Source organism: Arachis ipaensis, chromosome B1 (assembly GCF_059453495.1).
Source record: "Arachis ipaensis isolate K30076 ecotype BB chromosome B1, ASM5945349v1, whole genome shotgun sequence".
Taxonomy (NCBI): Eukaryota; Viridiplantae; Streptophyta; class Magnoliopsida; order Fabales; family Fabaceae; genus Arachis; species Arachis ipaensis.
The window spans coordinates 88104541-88122328 of record NC_142436.1 but is presented as its reverse complement, the minus strand read 5'-3'; the positions used below and the strand labels follow the sequence as shown (position 1 = coordinate 88122328).

At 38.4% G+C, this 17788-nt stretch overlaps 1 non-coding gene across 1 annotated transcript; it reads right to left on the bottom strand.

Moving 5' to 3' along the window:
• Positions 1 to 12204: 12204 nt before the first annotated feature.
• LOC148577377 (small nucleolar RNA R71) lies at positions 12205 to 12312 on the bottom strand. Its single transcript, XR_015903407.1, has one exon. It is a non-coding gene; the product is annotated as a small nucleolar RNA R71 (small nucleolar RNA).
• Positions 12313 to 17788: the final 5476 nt, after the last annotated feature.

The window sequence follows — 17788 nt, the reverse complement described above, 5'->3', positions numbered from 1 at the left end:
ACTGCTAGGTGATGCGCTTGAAACGGTTGCATTGTAAAATCAGGGGCTCCAGCCTCCTGGATAGTAACTCTCCTAGGTGCTGCCATGTCACCTGCACATAAATCAACCGAATCAGTAGAACGGGAGCTTGTTTCTTCCTTACGTGACATTTCAGATTCGCCCTTGGGGAGGACTAACCGACGCCGAGCTTGTCTTATACGTGAAATAGTTCTTTCAATCTCAGGATCAAATACTGGTAAGCTTGGATAAGGAAGTGAATGCGTCATTTAATGAAAGAAACATGCAGCTCATAGTAGCAAAAAATAAAATAAAATGTAAATAAATAAATTCCAATCAATAACTTAGCACTCTATTGCAACTCCCCGGCAACGGCACCAAAAATTGATGTGGCGGAAATTGGCAGATTAAGAAATTGATGTAAGAAGAACGATGCAAGTACAGTCCTTAACCAACAAAAATTTGCCTATCAATTTAGAAGGGTTGTCACAAAATTAGAATTAAAATACTGGGAGTATGAATCCCAGGTCGTCTCCCAACGAGTTGCAGAGAGATGTGCTATTTTATTAATCAGATGTTTTTCAAAAGGGTTTGAGTTTGATAGTCAAGAAATTAAATCAGGGAATTTTAAGTAATTTAAATAAAAACCTTGACCGGGAGTAGATTAGTTGGAAGACCTATCCTTGTTGGAGTTTCCTCAAGATTAATTGATAATTGAAGGTTGTTCTGCTCAGTTATCCTTTACCAGATAAAGGAAAGTCAAGCAAGTTGGAAGTCAGTTTCTATTCACAAGTTCTAATCCTCTCCCTTAGGAAGGACTAGTGTCAGTGACTAGAGGGCGACCCAACGATAAACCCAATTATAATTTTACTCTTGAGCATTCCAACTCAAGGTTCTTCTTTCAACCAACTCCCAATCAAGTTAGGGAACTAGTCGCTCATTATGAATGCAAACTTCACAAAATAAGAAAGGGAAATAAAGGAAGACATGATAAATAATAATCAAAAGGATCAATAAAAAATAAAAATATTTCTTGTATTAATAAACTCTAAAAATAATCCAATAGTAATTCTGAACAAAATAAGGACATGAAAGAGTAAGTGACAAGTAAGGAAACAAACTAGAATGATGAAGTCTTGGCAGAGGTAACAACTCTTCTCAATATCCCAATCCAAAAAGCAATAAAAACAAAATCCTAAGAATTATGAATGTGTAGAGAGAAAACCTAGAGGAGGAGTAAATTCAGATCTAAAAAGTAAAAATTATGCGGAATGAATGTTGTTTTTGGTCTCTGCATGTTCCCTGGCTCTAATATGCTTTTCTGGGCCGAAAACTGGGTCAAAACATGGCCCAAAATCGCCCCCAGCGAATTCTGCAAATTCTGCAGATCGCGCACGTCACGCGATCGCGTCATCCACGCGTTCGCGTCATCTAGCGTTTTGCCTTGCCACACGTGCGCGTCGTCCACGCATTCGCGTCACTTGTGCAGTTTCCAATCCATGCGTTCGTGTCAGGCACGCGAGCGCGTCACTGCAATTTCCTCTATTTCGCGCGGTCGCATGAGCCATGAGCCCGCGTCACTTCTTGCTGGTCATCTCCTCAATTTCTTGTGTTTCTTCCATTTTTGCAAGCCTCCTCTCCAATTTCTAAGTCATTCATGCCCTATAAAGCCTGAAACACTTAACACATGGATCACGGCATCGAATAGAATAAAGGAGAATTAAAATACATAATTAAAAGTCTCTAGGAAGCAAGTTTTCAACCATGGAGTAATTTTGGGAAGGAATTGTAAATACATGCCAATCATATGAATAAGTGGATAAAGATTTGATAAAACCACACAATTAAACACAATATAGACCATAAAATAATGGTTTATTAACTTTCTTCTCACATAGCTAAGATAGCCATAAGGTTGCCCTGGCTGAGGCACAACATTGGCATAGAACTCTCTAACTAGGCTTTCCACCACTTTTCTTGGTGGGTTGCACAAGAGTGCCCACCCTCTGTTGTTGATTTCCCTGTTGATCTCAGAGTGTTCATTCCTTCCCAATTGGAACCCAACTTATGGAATAATTTTCCTCTCACTCACCCAACCATAAAATTAGTTTTGGTTGAATGAGGAGAGGAATTTGTGTTCATTGTGGCTTGAGGACCCTGAGGTTGGTTCCTTGGTCTTTTTTTTCTTTGTTGATGAAGATCTTGGTGGTGCCATTGGGATGAAGAAGGGTGTTTGAAGGGTTGAAGAAGATTGAAAAAAGTTGTAAGAGAGCAAGCAAAACACAGTTTTTCTCCAACACCAAACTTAGGACTTGATTGTCCCTAATCAAGTAGAAGAAAAAGGGTAAAGAAAAGAGGAAAGAAACGAGAAGAAAGATGGAATTGTGAGGTTCTTTTCGTATGTGAAGTTGGGGTTTGAAGTGGGAGGAGAGGTGGGAAAAGTAGCGGTTTTTATAGGGATGGAAAGTGTGGTCTGAATGGTGGGAAGTGAAAGCAACTGAATGTTTTCCCACTTGGGAGTGGCGCCTAGCATGGGAAGAGGTGTCAATCCTTATCCCTCTTTGCTTCCTGCATGTGTTGAGTTCCAAAGTGCAAGTACACTTTGACTTCTTTGCTTTATGAGCTATCAATCATGTGGGCCCCATTCTCTCTCCTGAAAAATGAAACCGAAACCCCATCAGTAATGACAAAAGAATCCTCAACATTCTTTTTAATATGAGTGAATGGGATTGCAACTGATGAGTGTCTCTTGGGACACCAAACTTAATCCCATTACATCTAATAAATTGGGTTCATCATTGGGTCTTTAATGTGTTCATAAGGGTGAATTAACTTTATCCATTTCACATTCCTTTGCTTCCAACCCCTTCCGAACACATTTAAAACCAACTTTCATGCACTTACCAATTTATTAAATGCTTTCAACTTGGATGGTATTGGGCTTGCTGAGTGATCTTTGTATGGTGGTGGACACACCAAACTTAATCTTTGGGCTTATTTCTCCAAATTTAATTTGTTCAAATGGTTGTAAGCCTAGATTAAGTGGGTTGGTGGCCACACCAAACATAGCTTTTTAGCTAGTTCTCAGCCCAATTACCCATCATTAGTAATTATATTCATCAGATTACACTTTCAAAGGAAAAGAAAATAAATTGAAGATTTTCTAACTACTAAAACTGATATTCAACTTCCTAATCTACCTCCTACAATATGACTTTAGAAAGTAATGAAACAACAATATTAAACTGAGATTTAAACTACCTAAGTTGACAATTTTTAAGCTACTTCTAAGAAAGCAGTAAATCAAAAGGATATAAAGTGTTGGGGGTACCTGCCAACTAGCGCTTCTTTAGCATCACTAGTTTGACATTCTTCCTTCTTTATCTAAGATGGTAGCTCACTCTCTTTTCATCCAGTGAGTCCCCTAAGTAATGCTTGAGTCTATGACCATTCACAATGAATGTTCTGTGTTGTGTCCTCCATGAGTTCTACATGACCATAAGGTGATACTTTGAGGATGGTGAAAGGTCCAGATCATCGAGACTTGAGCTTCCCTGGGAAGAAGTTGAGTCTTGAATTGTACAACAAGACTTTCTGTCCTTCTTTGAACTCTCTCCTTGCTATCTTTTGATCATGCCACCTCTTTGTATTTTTCTTGTAAATCTTTGCATTATCATAGGCTTGATTTCTAAATTCCTCCATCTCATTAAGTTGCATTAGCCTCTTTTCTCCAGCAGCTTGATCATCAAAATTCAACATTTTTAGAGCCCAAAATGCTCTATGTTCAAGCTCAACTGGTAAGTGACAAGCCTTGCCAAACACCAATTGGTATGGAGACATCCCAATAGGTATTTTGAAGGCTGTCCTGTAGGCCCATAATGCGTCATCCAGCTTCTTAGACCAATCCTTTCTTGAGCTTCCAACAGCTTTTTCAAGAATTTTTTTGAGTTCCCTGTTTGAGATCTCAGCTTGCCCGTTGGTCTGTGGATGGTATGGAGTTGCTACTTTGTGTTTCACTCTATATTTAGAGAGGAGTGCTTCAAGTTGCCTATTACAGAAGTGTGATCCTTCATCACTGATGAGAGCTCTAGGAACTCCAAATCTGCTAAAGATATTCTTTCTCAAGAAGTTCATCACAACCTTGTTGTCATTAATTGCTGTGGCTATGGCTTCTACCCATTTTGAAACATAATCTACAGCCACCATTATGTAATTGTTTGAGTAGGAGGATGGAAAAGGTCCCATAAAATCAATTCCCCACACATCAAACAATTCTAACTCCATTATAAACCTCTGTGGCATCTCATTTTTCTTGGGTAGATTGCCAGCCCTTTAGCATTCATCACACCTTGATACCAATTCCTTTGTATCCTTGAACATGGTTAGCCAATAGAACCCACATTGTAGCACCTTGGCTGTAGTTGTTTCCCTACTAAAATGGCCTCTATATGCAGAGCCATGACATTGCCAAAGTACTTCCTGCCCTTCTTCATGGGAAATACACCTTCTCAAGATCCCATCAGCATACTTTTTTAAACAAAAAGGGCTCGTCCCAAATGTAGTGTTTAGCATCTTTGATTAGCTTCCTCTTCATGTGTTTGTTGATGTTGGTTGGTAGTTCTCCAATAGCCTTGAAATTGCCTATGTCCGCAAACTAAGGAGCTTCTTGGATCATCATCAACTGCTCATCAGGGAAGCTCTCATTCACTGTAATTTGGGGTGCATCATCTTCTTCCTGTGGGATCCTTGAGAGGTGGTCAGCCACTTTGTTCTCTGCTCCACTCCTATCTTTAATTTCAATGTCAAATTCTTGGAGAAGCAGGATCCACCTTATTAGTCTGGGCTTGGACTTTTGTTTGGTAAGCAAGTATTTGACTGCTGCATGATCAGTGAATACAATTACTTTGGAGTCAATAAGATATGATCTAAATTTATCAAAAGCAAAGACAATGGCAAGTAATTCCTTCTCTGTAGTGGTATAGTTTCTTTGATTCTCATTAAGGACTTTGCTGGCATGGTAAATAACATACACCAATTTGTCCCTCCTCTGTCCTAAGACAGCACCAACAGCAAAGTCGGATGCATCACACATAAGCTCAAAGGATAGATCCTAGCTGGGTGGTGCTATGATAGGTGCAGAGGAGAGCTTGTTCTTAAGCTCTTCAAAGGCTAGCATGTATTCTTTATCAAAAACAAAAGGTACATTAGAGACAAGCAGGTTGCTCAAAGGTTTGGCAACCTTGGAGAAGTCTCTAATAAACCTCCTATAGAAGCCAGCAAGTCCTAGAAAACTTCTAACTGCTTTGACATTGCAAGGTGGGGGTAACTTTTCAATCACCTCCACCTTGGCCTTGTCCACCTCTATGCCACTTTTTGAGATCTTGTGGCCAAGAACCACCCCATCTATAACCATAAAATGGCATTTTTTTCAGTTCAAAACAAGGTTGGTTTCTTGGCATCTCTTTAGCACCAAGGCTAAGTGGTGCAAACAGTTAGAATATGAATCACCAAATACAGAAAAGTTATCCACAAACACCTCAATGAATCTTTCAATCATATCTAAAAATATGGAGAGCATACACCTTTGGAATGTTGCAGGTGCATTGCACAATCCAAAGGGCATTCTCCTATAAGCAAAAACACCATAGGGACAGGTAAATGAGGTATTTTCTTGGTCCTTAGTGTCTACAACTATTTGGTTGTAGCCAGAATAACCGTCCAAGAAGCAATAATACTCATTGATGACAAGTCATCTTATGCTAGTTTTACAAGCATTTCTCATTAGTTTCATTAGGTTTTACGCACTTTCTTGCACAATAAGTAAGTGATTGGAGTGAATTTTCATGATTACGTTAAATCAATCAAATATCATTTATTTTACATAAAATCATAAGGTTTATGATAGAATTAATTGATTTTATAAATGATGCAAAGATCTTTTGATTTTGGTAATACTTTGATCGTTTGTTTGGTTGCTTGTAGGTGAAGAAATGAGAAACAAAGGGCAGCATTCAATGAATAAACATAGCGTTCAAAGAGTGAACGCCCATGAAGAGAGAAGCGCTCAACCAAACCAAGGCTCACACAAGAGGCAGCGTTCAAGCAAGTGAACGCCATGTTCACTTTAGTGAATGTTTTCGGGGATTAACCAAGGGAAGCTGGGCGTGCATCAAAGCAACACAAAGGGTAGCGCTCAAAAGTTTGAACGTAGCATTCACTCTTTCCACCTTTTTCGTGGATTTTGGGCAAGGAAGCAAGGCACAACACTCAGCTAGGTAGCGTTCAAGGTTTTGAACGTAGCGCTCGAAGAGGGAGCACCAGGGGAGCAAGGCCAGCGCTCAAATATCAAACGGAGCGCTCAATAAAGACAAGCGAGCACCAATGGGGCCACACACCAGCCACGTTCAAAGAGTGAACATAGCGTTCACTACAACAACACTATAGGAAGGCAATTGTGGCACGTGAGGAAGCATGCTTGGAGCAGTGAATGTAGCGTTCACTTAAGTGAACGGAGCACTTCCCTAGGAGGGAACCAAATGCACCTAGACCCATGCCACTTGAACCAAGCAATCCGGATCCACTCTTCTTCGAGTCCAAAGCCAAAAAGCCCATTCCAAGCTTTGAAGACAAAAATAGAAAGTGTATAAATAGGAGTAATTTTGATTTGAAGAGGACCTTTTGCTCATTTTTATTTTTCTCACTTTCAATTTTCATTTATTTTGAATTTGGGAATTGGGATTGGATTTATTTTTTGTTTGTTCTTTCTTCTGCAACTTCTACTTTTTATTTTGGGTTTTGAATTAAGATTGGAGGACTCTACTATTCTTCATCTTAGGATCATCTTTTACTTTTGCTTTTTGTTTTCTTAAGAATTGAAAGTTAGATCTAAATTTCCTTTTCTGTTTTCATCTTCATTTCTTCTGCAATTTCTTTTCTGTGTGTCAAGGGAGTAATTGAGATCTAGATCTGCCTTCTGTTCTCATTACTCTTCTTCAATTGTCAATTTCTCTTAGGATTTTATAATTGATTTAACTTTTCATGCTATTTTGTTTCTCCAAGCAATTTTCCATTTCTGTTTTACTACTGAGATCTAAATCTGATTCTCTACATTTCATAGTTCTTTGATTTACTTCAATTTACATTTGCTCGTTCAATTCTGAATCCCAGTACCCAAATCCTTTTACTCTTCAAGCAATTTACATTTTCCAGCAATTTAGATTCAATAATTTAAGTTTCTTGCACTTTAAATTTCAGTCATTTACCTTTCTGGCAATTTAAGTTTCATCTCTTTTACTTTTTGTACTTTAAGTTTCTGCAATTTACTACTTCTTGCACTTTAAGATTCAGCCAATTTTTATTATGCACTTTTATTATCTTGCAATTTCACTTCTGTTAATCAAAATCACTCAAATCATCAAATATTCGCTTAACTAAATTCATCACCTAACTAAAATTGCTCAATCCATCAATCCCTGTGGGATCGACCTCACTCTTGTGAGTTATTACTACTTGATGCGACTCGGTACACTTGCCGGTGAGTTTGTGTGGAATCATTTTTCCCTCATCAAGTTTTTGGCGCTGTTGCCGGGGATTGATTTATATTGACAATGATTAAGTAGGGTGATAATCTAGATTAAGCATTTTCTTTTTATTTTTACTAAGTACACTAACTGTTTGAGTTTTTGTTTAAGCTAACACTAACATCACTCTAGCAGTAGAGTAAATTATCTCTGGTTTCTGGTTTTGTGTGTATGACAGAAGCAAGGAGAGAGGTCTCCACCTCTTGTAACCTTGACGAGAGAACTCTGCGAAGACTAAGAAGAGAAGCAAGAGGAAAGGGGATCATTGGTGAAGAGGAATCAGAGGAGGAGAACCAAGAGATGGAAGGGAATGGCCCTAATCCACATGAGGAAGTGGCTAACAACAATAATCCACCTCAGAGGAGAGTCCTAGCTTTCTACACCTTCCCTAATCCAAAGCACTATGGGAGTAGCATACTTACTCCAAATGTCAATGCAAACAACTTTGAATTGAAGCCTCAACTCATCACTTTGGTGCAGAACAACTATTCTTATGGAGGAGGCCCCTTGGAAGATCCAAACCAGCACCTATCCACCTTTCTAAAGATATGTGACACAGTAAAGACCAATGGTGTGCATCCAGATATTTATAAGTTGCTGCTCTTCCCATTCTCATTAAGGGACAAAGTTGCTCAATGGTTGGAGGCATTTCCAAGAGAAAGCATCAACAGTTGGGAAGATCTAGTGAACAAGTTCCTAGCCAAGTTCTATCCTCCCCAAAGGATCATCAGACTAAAGACAGAGGTCCAAACATTCACTCAGATAGATGGAGAGTCATTGTATGATGCCTGGGAGAGATACAAAGCTTTAATCAGGAAGTGTCCACCAGAGATGTTCAATGAATAGGATAAACTCCAAAACTTCTATGAAGGATTGACACTGAGAGCTCAAGAGGCACTTGACTACTCAGCAGGAGGTTCATTACAACTTATGAAGACAGCTGAGGAAGCTCAGAACCTCATAGACACTGTGACAAACAACCAATACTTCTATAGTCATCAAAGGCAACACCAACCAGCTCAAAGGAAGGGTGTATTGGAGCTGGAAGGTGTGGATACCATTTTAGCTCAAAATAAGGTGATGCATCAACAGATCCAACAGCAGATGGAGATGACGGCCAAGAGGATTGATAGTCTTCAAGTTGCAGCAGTGAACACAACTAACCAACCACCAGCTGGGTGGGGCAGAATGAAGAACTTTATGAAGAGCAACAACCTGAGCAAGTCCAATACATGCACAACTAAGGAGTTGGACAAAATGAGTTCCATGGAGACACTTACAACTCTTCCTAGAGGAACCACCCCAATTTGAGGTGGGGAGACAATCACAATCAAAACCAGTAGCCTTGGCAGAGAAACTCAAACCAAAACAATTCCAGAAACACAAACTATCAAAACCATCAAAACACTAACCAAAATCAGTACAGAAAACCATAAAATAATCAACCTCAACCCAACTACTATCCATCCAGCAACCCATCTAATACAAAAAATAACTATCATTCACCCTCAACATCCCATAATCAACCACAACCACCCCAAGAATCTCAAAGGATCTCCAACTTAGAGATACTGATGAAAAAGATGATGAAACATCAAGAGCTAACCAGCAAGAACCATGAAAAAGGTGTGGAGCTCTGCTGTTCCTCAAAAATTAATGCAAAGTACTACTGTTTTCTATTCAATTCATCTTATTTCGCTTCTAAGATATCCATTCGCACCCAAGAACGTGATGAAGGTGATGATTATGTGTGACACTCATCACCATTCTCCCCTATGATCGAGAACCGACAGATGATTAGTCGTGCTGTGACAGAGCATGTGAGCATATTTTTCACTGAGAGGAGGGGATGTAGCCACTGACAACGGTGATGCCCTTGCATAAAGCCAGCCATGGAAAGGAGTAAGACTGATTGGATGAAGATAGCAGGAAAGCAGAGGTTCAGAGGAACGAAAAGCATCTCCATTCGCTTATCTGAAATTCCTACCAATGATTTACATAAGTACCTCTATCCCTATTCTATTATTTATTATTCGAAAACATCATTATCAATTTATATCTGCCTAACTGAGATTTGCAAGGTGACCATAGCTTGCTTCATACCGACAATCTCCGTGGGATTCGACCCTTACTCACGTAAGGTATTACTTGGATGACCCAGTGCACTTGCTGGTTAGTTGTATCGAAGTTGTGAACCATGGTATTGGCACCATGTTCTTGGCGCCACTGCCAGGGAAAGAAAGAGTCATGAATTTTACATAATTAAAGTGTAATCACGATTACGCGTACCAAGTTGCTCACGTTGCCAGGGATTGTTTGAGCCTGGACATCACAATTTCGTGCACCATGACCATAGCTTGCTTCAAGCCAACAATCTCCGAGGGATCGACCTTTACTCACGTAAGGTTTATTACTTGGACGACCCAGTGCACTTGCTGGTCAGTTGTGCGAAGTTGTGACAAAGAATTAAGATTATGAACGTGCGTATAAAGTTTTCAGCGCCGTTACCAAGGAAGGAACCGTCACGATTTCTGCGCACCAAGTTTTTGGCACCGTTGCCGGGGATTGTTCGAGTTTGGACAACTGACGGCTCATCTTGTTGCTCAGATTAGGTAATTTTATTTTAATTTTAAGCTTTTTATTTCTTATTTTTGAAAAATACAAAAAAAAAATTCTTCTTTTTTTCGTTTTTCTCAATTAAATTTCGAAAAAAAAATAAAAAAAACTTTAATAAAATAATAAAACCAAAATATTTTGTGTTTCTTGTTTGAGTCTAGAGTCAAGTTTTAAGTTTGGTGTCAATTGCATCTTTTTAATTTTCAAAAAATTATTTTCGAAAATTTCATGCATTGCATTCTTCATGATCTTCAAGTTGTTCTTGGCCAGTCTTCTTGTTTGATCTTCATATTTTCTTGTTTTGTGTCTTTTCTTGTTTTTCATATGCATTTTCAATTTGTTAATGTCTAAAGAATAAAAATTTTTAAGTTTGGTGTCTTGCATGTTTTCTTTTCTTGAAAATTTTTCAAAAATAAGTTCTTGGTGTTCATCTTGACATTCAAAGTGTTCTTGGTGTTCATCTTGACATTCATAGTGTTCTTTCATGCATCACATGTTTTGATCCAAAATTTTTATGCATTGAGTCTTTGGGTTGTTTTTCTCTTTCTTCATTGAAAATTCAAAAATCAAAAAAATATCTTTCTCTTATTTCACTCATAATTTTCAAAAATTTGATTTGATTTAGTCAAAAATTTTTAAAATTTAGTTATTTCTTATGAGTCAAATCAAATTTTCAATTTAAAAATCTTATCTTTTTCAAATCTTTTTCAAAAATCAAATCTTTTTCATTTTTCTTTCATAATTTTCGAAAATTCCAAAATGATTTTCAAAAATATTTTTCTTATTTTGTTTCATAATTTCAAATCTTTACTAATAATTAATGTGATTGATTCAAAAAAATATTAAGTTTGTTACTTGCCTAGTAAGAAAGGTTCAATCTTTAAACTCTAGAATCATATCTTTTTAGTTTCTTGTTAGTCAAGTAATCAACCTTAATTTTCAAAATTAAATATTTTTAAATTTCTTTTTCAAATCTTTTCAAATTAAGTTTCAATCACATCTTTTTCAAAATCAATTTCAAAATCTTTTTAACTTCCTTTCTAACTTCTTACCTTTTTAAAATTGATTTTCAAATTTTTTTTATCAATCCTATCTTTTTGTTTCAATCATATCTTTTTCAAAACTAGCTAACTAATTCACTCTCTCTAATTTTCGAAAATCCCTTCCCCTTTTTCAAATTTTTTTATTAACTAATTGTTTTAATTTTTAATTTAATTTGATTTCAATTTTAATTTTCAAAATTTAACTTTAAATTTTATTTTTAATTTAATCAATTTTCGAAATTCCCTCTCTCCCGTCTCCTTCTAATTTTTTATTTATTTACTAACACTTCTCTTCATCTCAAAATTCGAACCCTCTCTTCCTCTTGGTGTTCGAATTTCTCTTCTTCTATTTTTCTATTCTTATACTCACATACAGGAATCTCTATACTGTGACATAGAGGATTTCATATTTTCTTTTCTGTTTTCTTCTTTTTCATATGAGCAGGAACAAGGATAAGAACATTCTTGTTGAAGCCGATCCTGAACCTGAAAGGACTCTGAAGAGGAAGCTAAGGGAAGCCAAGGCACATCTCTCTGGAGAAAATCTGACAGAAATTTTCGAAAAAGAAGAAAACATGGCCGAAAATAATAACAATACAAGGAAGATGCTTGGTGACTTTACTACACGTAATTCCAATTTACATGGAAGAAGCATCTCAATCCCTGCCATTGAAGCAAATAATTTTGAGCTGAAACCTCAACTAGTTTCTCTGACGCAACAAAATTGCAAGTTTTATGGACTTCCATCCGAAGATTCCTTTCAGTTCTTAACTGAATTCTTGCAGATCTGTAATACTGTTAAGACCAATGGGGTTGATTCCGAGGTCTACAGGCTCATGCTTTTCCCGTTTGCTGTAAGAGACAGAGCTAGAATATGGTTGGACTCTCAACCTAAAGATAGCCTGAACTCTTGGGATAAGCTGGTCACAGCTTTCTTAGCCAAGTTCTTTCCTCCTCAAAAGCTTAGCAAGCTTAGAGTGGATGTTCAAACCTTCAAACAAAAGGAAGGTGAATCCCTCAATGAAGCTTGGGAGAGATACAAGAAACTGACCAAAAAGTGTCCTTCTGACATGCTTTCAGAATGGACCATCTTGGATATATTCTATGATGGTCTGTCTGAGTTATCAAAAATGTCATTGGACCATTCTGCAGGTGGATCCATTCACCTAAAGAAAACGCCTGCAAAAGCTCAAGAACTCATTGACATGGTTGCAAATAACCAGTTCATGTACACTTCTGAAAGGAATCCTGTGAGTAATGGGACGCCTCAGAGGAATAGAGTTCTTGAAATTGATACTCTGAATGCCATATTGGCTCAGAATAAAATATTGACTCAGCAAGTCAATATGATCTCTCAGAGTCTGAATGGATTGAAGGAATCATCCAACAGTACTAAAGAGGCATCTTCTGAAGAAGAAGCTTATGATCCTGAGAACCCTGCAATAGCAGAGGTGAATTACATGGGTGAACCCTATGGAAACACCTATAATCCCTCATGGAGAAATCATCCAAATTTCTCATGGAAGGATCAACAAAAGCCTCAACAAGGCTTTAACAATGGTGGAAGAAACAGGTTTAGCAATAGCAAGACTTTTCCATTATCCACTCAGCAAAAGGCAGAGAGTTCTGAGCAGGATCCATCTAGCTTAGCAAATATAATCTCTGATCTATCTAAGGCCACTTTAAGTTTCATGAATGAAACAAGATCCTCCATTAGAAATTTGGAGGCACAAGTAGGCCAGCTGAGTAAAAGGGTCACTGAAACCCCTCCTAGTACTCTCCCAAGCAATACAGAAGAGAATCCAAAAAGAGAGTGCAAGGTCATTGAATTAACCATCATGGCCAAACCTACAAGGGAGGGAGAGGACGTGAATCCCAGTGAAGAAGACCTCCTGGGACGTCCAGTGATCAATAAGGAGTTTCCCTCTGAGGAACCAAAGGAATCTGAGACTCATCTAGAGACCATAGAGATTTCATTGAACCTCCTTATGCCATTCATGAGCTCTGATGAGTATTCTTCTTCTGAAGAGAATGAAGATGTCACTGAAGAGCAAGTTGCCAAATACCTTGGTGCAATCATGAAGCTGAATGCCAAATTATTTGGTAATGAGACTTGGGAAGATGAACCTCCTTTGCTCATCAATGAACTAAGTGATCTGGATCAACTGACATTGCCTCAGAAGAAACAGGATCCTGGAAAGTTCTTAATACCTTGTACCATAGGCACCATGACCTTTGAGAAAGCTATATGTGACCTTGGGTCAGTGATAAACCTCATGCCACTCTCTGTAATGGAGAAACTGGGGATGTTTGAGGTGCAAGCTGCCAGAATCTCATTAGAGATGGCAGACAACTCAAGAAAACAGGCTTATAGACAAGTAGAGGACGTGCTAGTAAAGGTTGAAGGCCTTTACATCCCTGCTGATTTTATAATCCTAGACACTAGGAAGGAAGAGGATGAATCTATCATCCTTGGAAGACCCTTCCTAGCCACAGCAAGAACTGTGATTGATGTGGACAGAGGAGAATTGATCCTTCAACTGAAGGAGGACAACCTTGTGTTTCAAACTCAAGGATCTCCTTTTGTAACCATGGAGAGGAAGCATGAAAAGCTTCTCTCGCTGCAGAGTCAACCAAGGCCCCCACAGTCAAACTCTAAGTTTGGTGTTGGGAGGTTCCAACAATGCTCTGAACATCTGTGAGGCTCCATAAGAGCTCACTATCAAGCTATTGACATTAAAGAAGCGCTTATTGGGAGGCAACCCAATGTTATTTAATCATATCTATTTTATTTTCCTTTTGTTATTTTGTGTTTTATTAGGTTGATGATCATATGAAGTCATAAAAACTACTGAAAAATCAAAAATAGAATGAAAAACAGCATTGAAAATAGCACACCCTGGAGGAAAGCAGTCTGGCGTTTAAACGCCAGAAACAAGCATCTGTCTGGCGTTTAACGCCAGAAACAGGCACCAAGCTGGCGTTTAACGCCAGAAACAAGCATCTACCTGGCGTTAAACGCCAGAAACAAGCTACATTTGGGCGTTTAACGCCAGAAACAGGCAGCAGTCTGGCGTTAAACGCCAGGATTGCACAGCAAGGGCGTTTTACACGCCTAATTGGAGCAGAGATGTTAAGTCCTTGGCCCCACTGGATCTGTGGACCCCACAAGATCCCTACCACTTTTTCTCTCATCTTCACACCTTTTCATAACTTTCTTCCACAAATACCCTTCACCAATCACCTCCATTACTCCTCCAAAACCATCATACAAACAACCTACACCCACCCACTTAAATTCAAACCATCACTCCTTCCTTTTCACACATCATAACCACATAAAACCCCCTTGACCGAATCATTCACACACCTCCATCTCCTCCATTTTCTTCTTTTTCTACTCACTTGTTTCTTCTTTTGCTCGAGGACGAGGAAACCTTCTAAGTTTGGTGTGGTAAAAGCATTGCTTTTTGTTTTTCCATAACCATCTATGGCACCCAAGGCCAGAGACATCCTCATTGAAGAGGACAAGCCCATCACTAAGAAAAGGATGGAGCAAACAAGAGATCATGGACCTCAACATGAGCATGAGGAGATTCCTCACGATGAAATCCCTGAGATGCCTCAAGGGATGCACTTCCCTCCACAAAACTATTGGGAACAAATTAACACTTCCCTAGGAGAATTAAGTTCCAACATGGGACAACTAAGGGTGGAGCACCAAGAACACTCCATCCTCCTCCATGAAATTAGAGAAGATCAAAGAGCTATGAGGGAGGAGCAAGAAAGACATGGAAGAGACATAGAGGAGTTCAAGAGCACCATTGGTTCTTCAAGGAGAGGAAGACGCCACCCTCACTAAGGTGGACTCATTCCTTAATCTCCTTGTGTATTTATTTTCCTGTTTTTCGATTTTTGAGCTTTATGTTTATTTATGTTTGTGCCTTTACTACATGATCATTAGTGTCTAAGTGTCTATACCTTAAAGTTATGAATATGAATCCATCACCTCTCTTGAATGAAAAATGTTTTAATTACAAAAGAACAAGAAGTACATGGTTTCGAATTCATCCTTGAAACTGGTTTAATTATTTTGATGTGGTAGCAATACTTTTTGTTTTCTGAATGAATGCTTGAACAGTGCATATGCCTTTTGAAGTTGTTGTTTATGAATGTTAAATATGTTGGCTCTTGAAAGAATGATGAAAAGGAGACATGTTATTTGATTATCTGAAAAATCATAAAAATGATTTTTGAAGCAAGAAAAAGCAGTGAATACAAAAGCTTGCAGAAAAAAAATATGCGAAAAAAATGGCGAAAAAAGAGAAAAAGAAAAAGAAAAAGCAAGCAGAAAAAGCCCAAAGCTCTTTAAACCAAAAGGCAAGAGCAAAAAGCCAATAGCCCTTTAAACCAAAAGGCAAGGGTAATAAAAAGGATCCAAGGCTTTGAGCATCAGTGGATAGAAGGGCCTAAAGGAATAAAATCCTAGCCTAAGCGGCTAAACCAAGCTGTCCCTAACCATGTGCTTGTGGCGTGAAGGTGTCAAGTGAAAACTTGAGACTGAGCGGTTAAAGTCAAGGTCCAAAGCAAAAAGAAGAGTGTGCTTAAGAACCCTGGACACCTCTAATTGGGGACTTTAGCAAAGCTGAGTCACAATCTGAAAAGGTTCACCCAGTTATGTGTCTGTGGCATTTATGTATCCGGTGGTAATACTGGAAAACAAAGTGCTTAGGGCCACAGCCAAGACTCATAATGTAGCTGTGTTCAAGAATCGATATACTGAACTAGGAGAATCAATAACACTATCTGAATTCTAAGTTCCTATAGATGCCAATCATTCTGAACCTCAATGGATAAATTGAGATGCCAAAACTATTCAAGAGGCAAAAAGCTACAAGTCCCGCTCATCTTATTGGAGCTAAGTTTCATTGATATTTTGGAATTTATAGTATATTCTCTTCTTTTTATCCTATTTGATTTTTAGTTGCTTGGGGACAAGAAACAATTTAAGTTTGGTGTTGTGATGAGCGGATAATTTATACACTTTTTGGCATTGTTTTTACATAGTTTTCAGTATGATTTAGTTAGTTTTTGGTATATTTTTATTAGTTTTTAATTAAAATTCACATTTCTGGACTTTACTATGAGTTTGTGTATTTTTCTATGATTTTAGGTAATTTCTGGCTGAAATTGAGGGACCTGAGCAAAAATCTGATTCTGGCTGAAAAAGGACTGCAGATGTTGTTGGATTCTAACCTCCCTGCACTCAAAGTGGATTTTCTGGAGCTACAGAACTCTAAATGACGTTCTCTCAATTGCGTTGAAAAGTAAACATCCAGGGCTTTCCAGCAATATATAATAGTCCATACTTTGTCCGAGTTTAGATGACGCAAACTGGCGTTCAACGCCAGTTCCATGCTGCATTCTGGAGTTAAACGCCAGAAACAGGTTGCAAAGTGGAGTTAAACGCCAGAAACAAGTTACAAACTGGCGTTCAACTCCAAGAGAAGCCTCTACATGTGTAACGCTCAATGCTCAGCTCAAGCACACACCAAGTGGGCCCCAGAAGTGGATTTCTGCATCAGTTACTCATTCTGTAAACCCTAGTAACTAGTTTAGCATAAATAGGACTTTTTTCTATTGTAATTACATCTTTAGTTTCATCTTTGGAACATCTTTAGATCACGTTTGGGGGCTGGCCATTCGGCCATGCCTGGACCATTATCACTTATGTATTTTCAAACGGTAGAGTTTCTACACACCATAGATTAAGGTGTGGAGCTCTACTGTTCCTCATGAATTAATACAAAGTACTACTGTTTTTCTATTCAATTCAAGCTTATTCCTATTCTAAGATATCCATTCGCACCCAAGAACATGATGAATGTGATGATTATGTGACGCTCACCATCATTCTCACTTATGAACGCGTGCCTGACAAACACTTCCGTTCTACATGCAAACAAGCTAGAATGAATATCTCTTAGATATCTAATACAGAGGACCGAGTCCGAGATATTAGAATCTTTGTGGTATAAGTTAGAACCCATGGATGGCCATTCTTGAGATCCAGAAAGTCTAAACCTTGTCTGTGGTATTCCGAGTATGATTTGGGAAGGGATGGCTGTGACGAGCTTCAAACTCGCGAGTGCTGGGCGTAGTGACAGACGCAAAAGGATAGTAAATCCTATTCCAGTATGATCAAGAACCGACAAATGATTAGCCATGCAGTGACAGCGCATTGGACCATTTTTACAGAGAGGATGGGATGTAGCCATTGACAACGGTGATGCCCTACATAAAGCTTGCCATGGAAAGGAGTAGGAATGATTGGATGAAGACAGCAGGAAAGCAGAGGTTCAGAGGAACAAAAGCATCTCTATACGCTTATCTGAAATTCTCACCAATGAATTACATAAGTATCTCTATCCTAATCTATGTTTTATTTATCTTTTAATTATTAAAACTCTATATCCATTTGAATCCACCTGACTGAGATTTACAAGGTGACCATAGCTTGCTTCAAGCCGACAATCTCCATGGGATCGACCC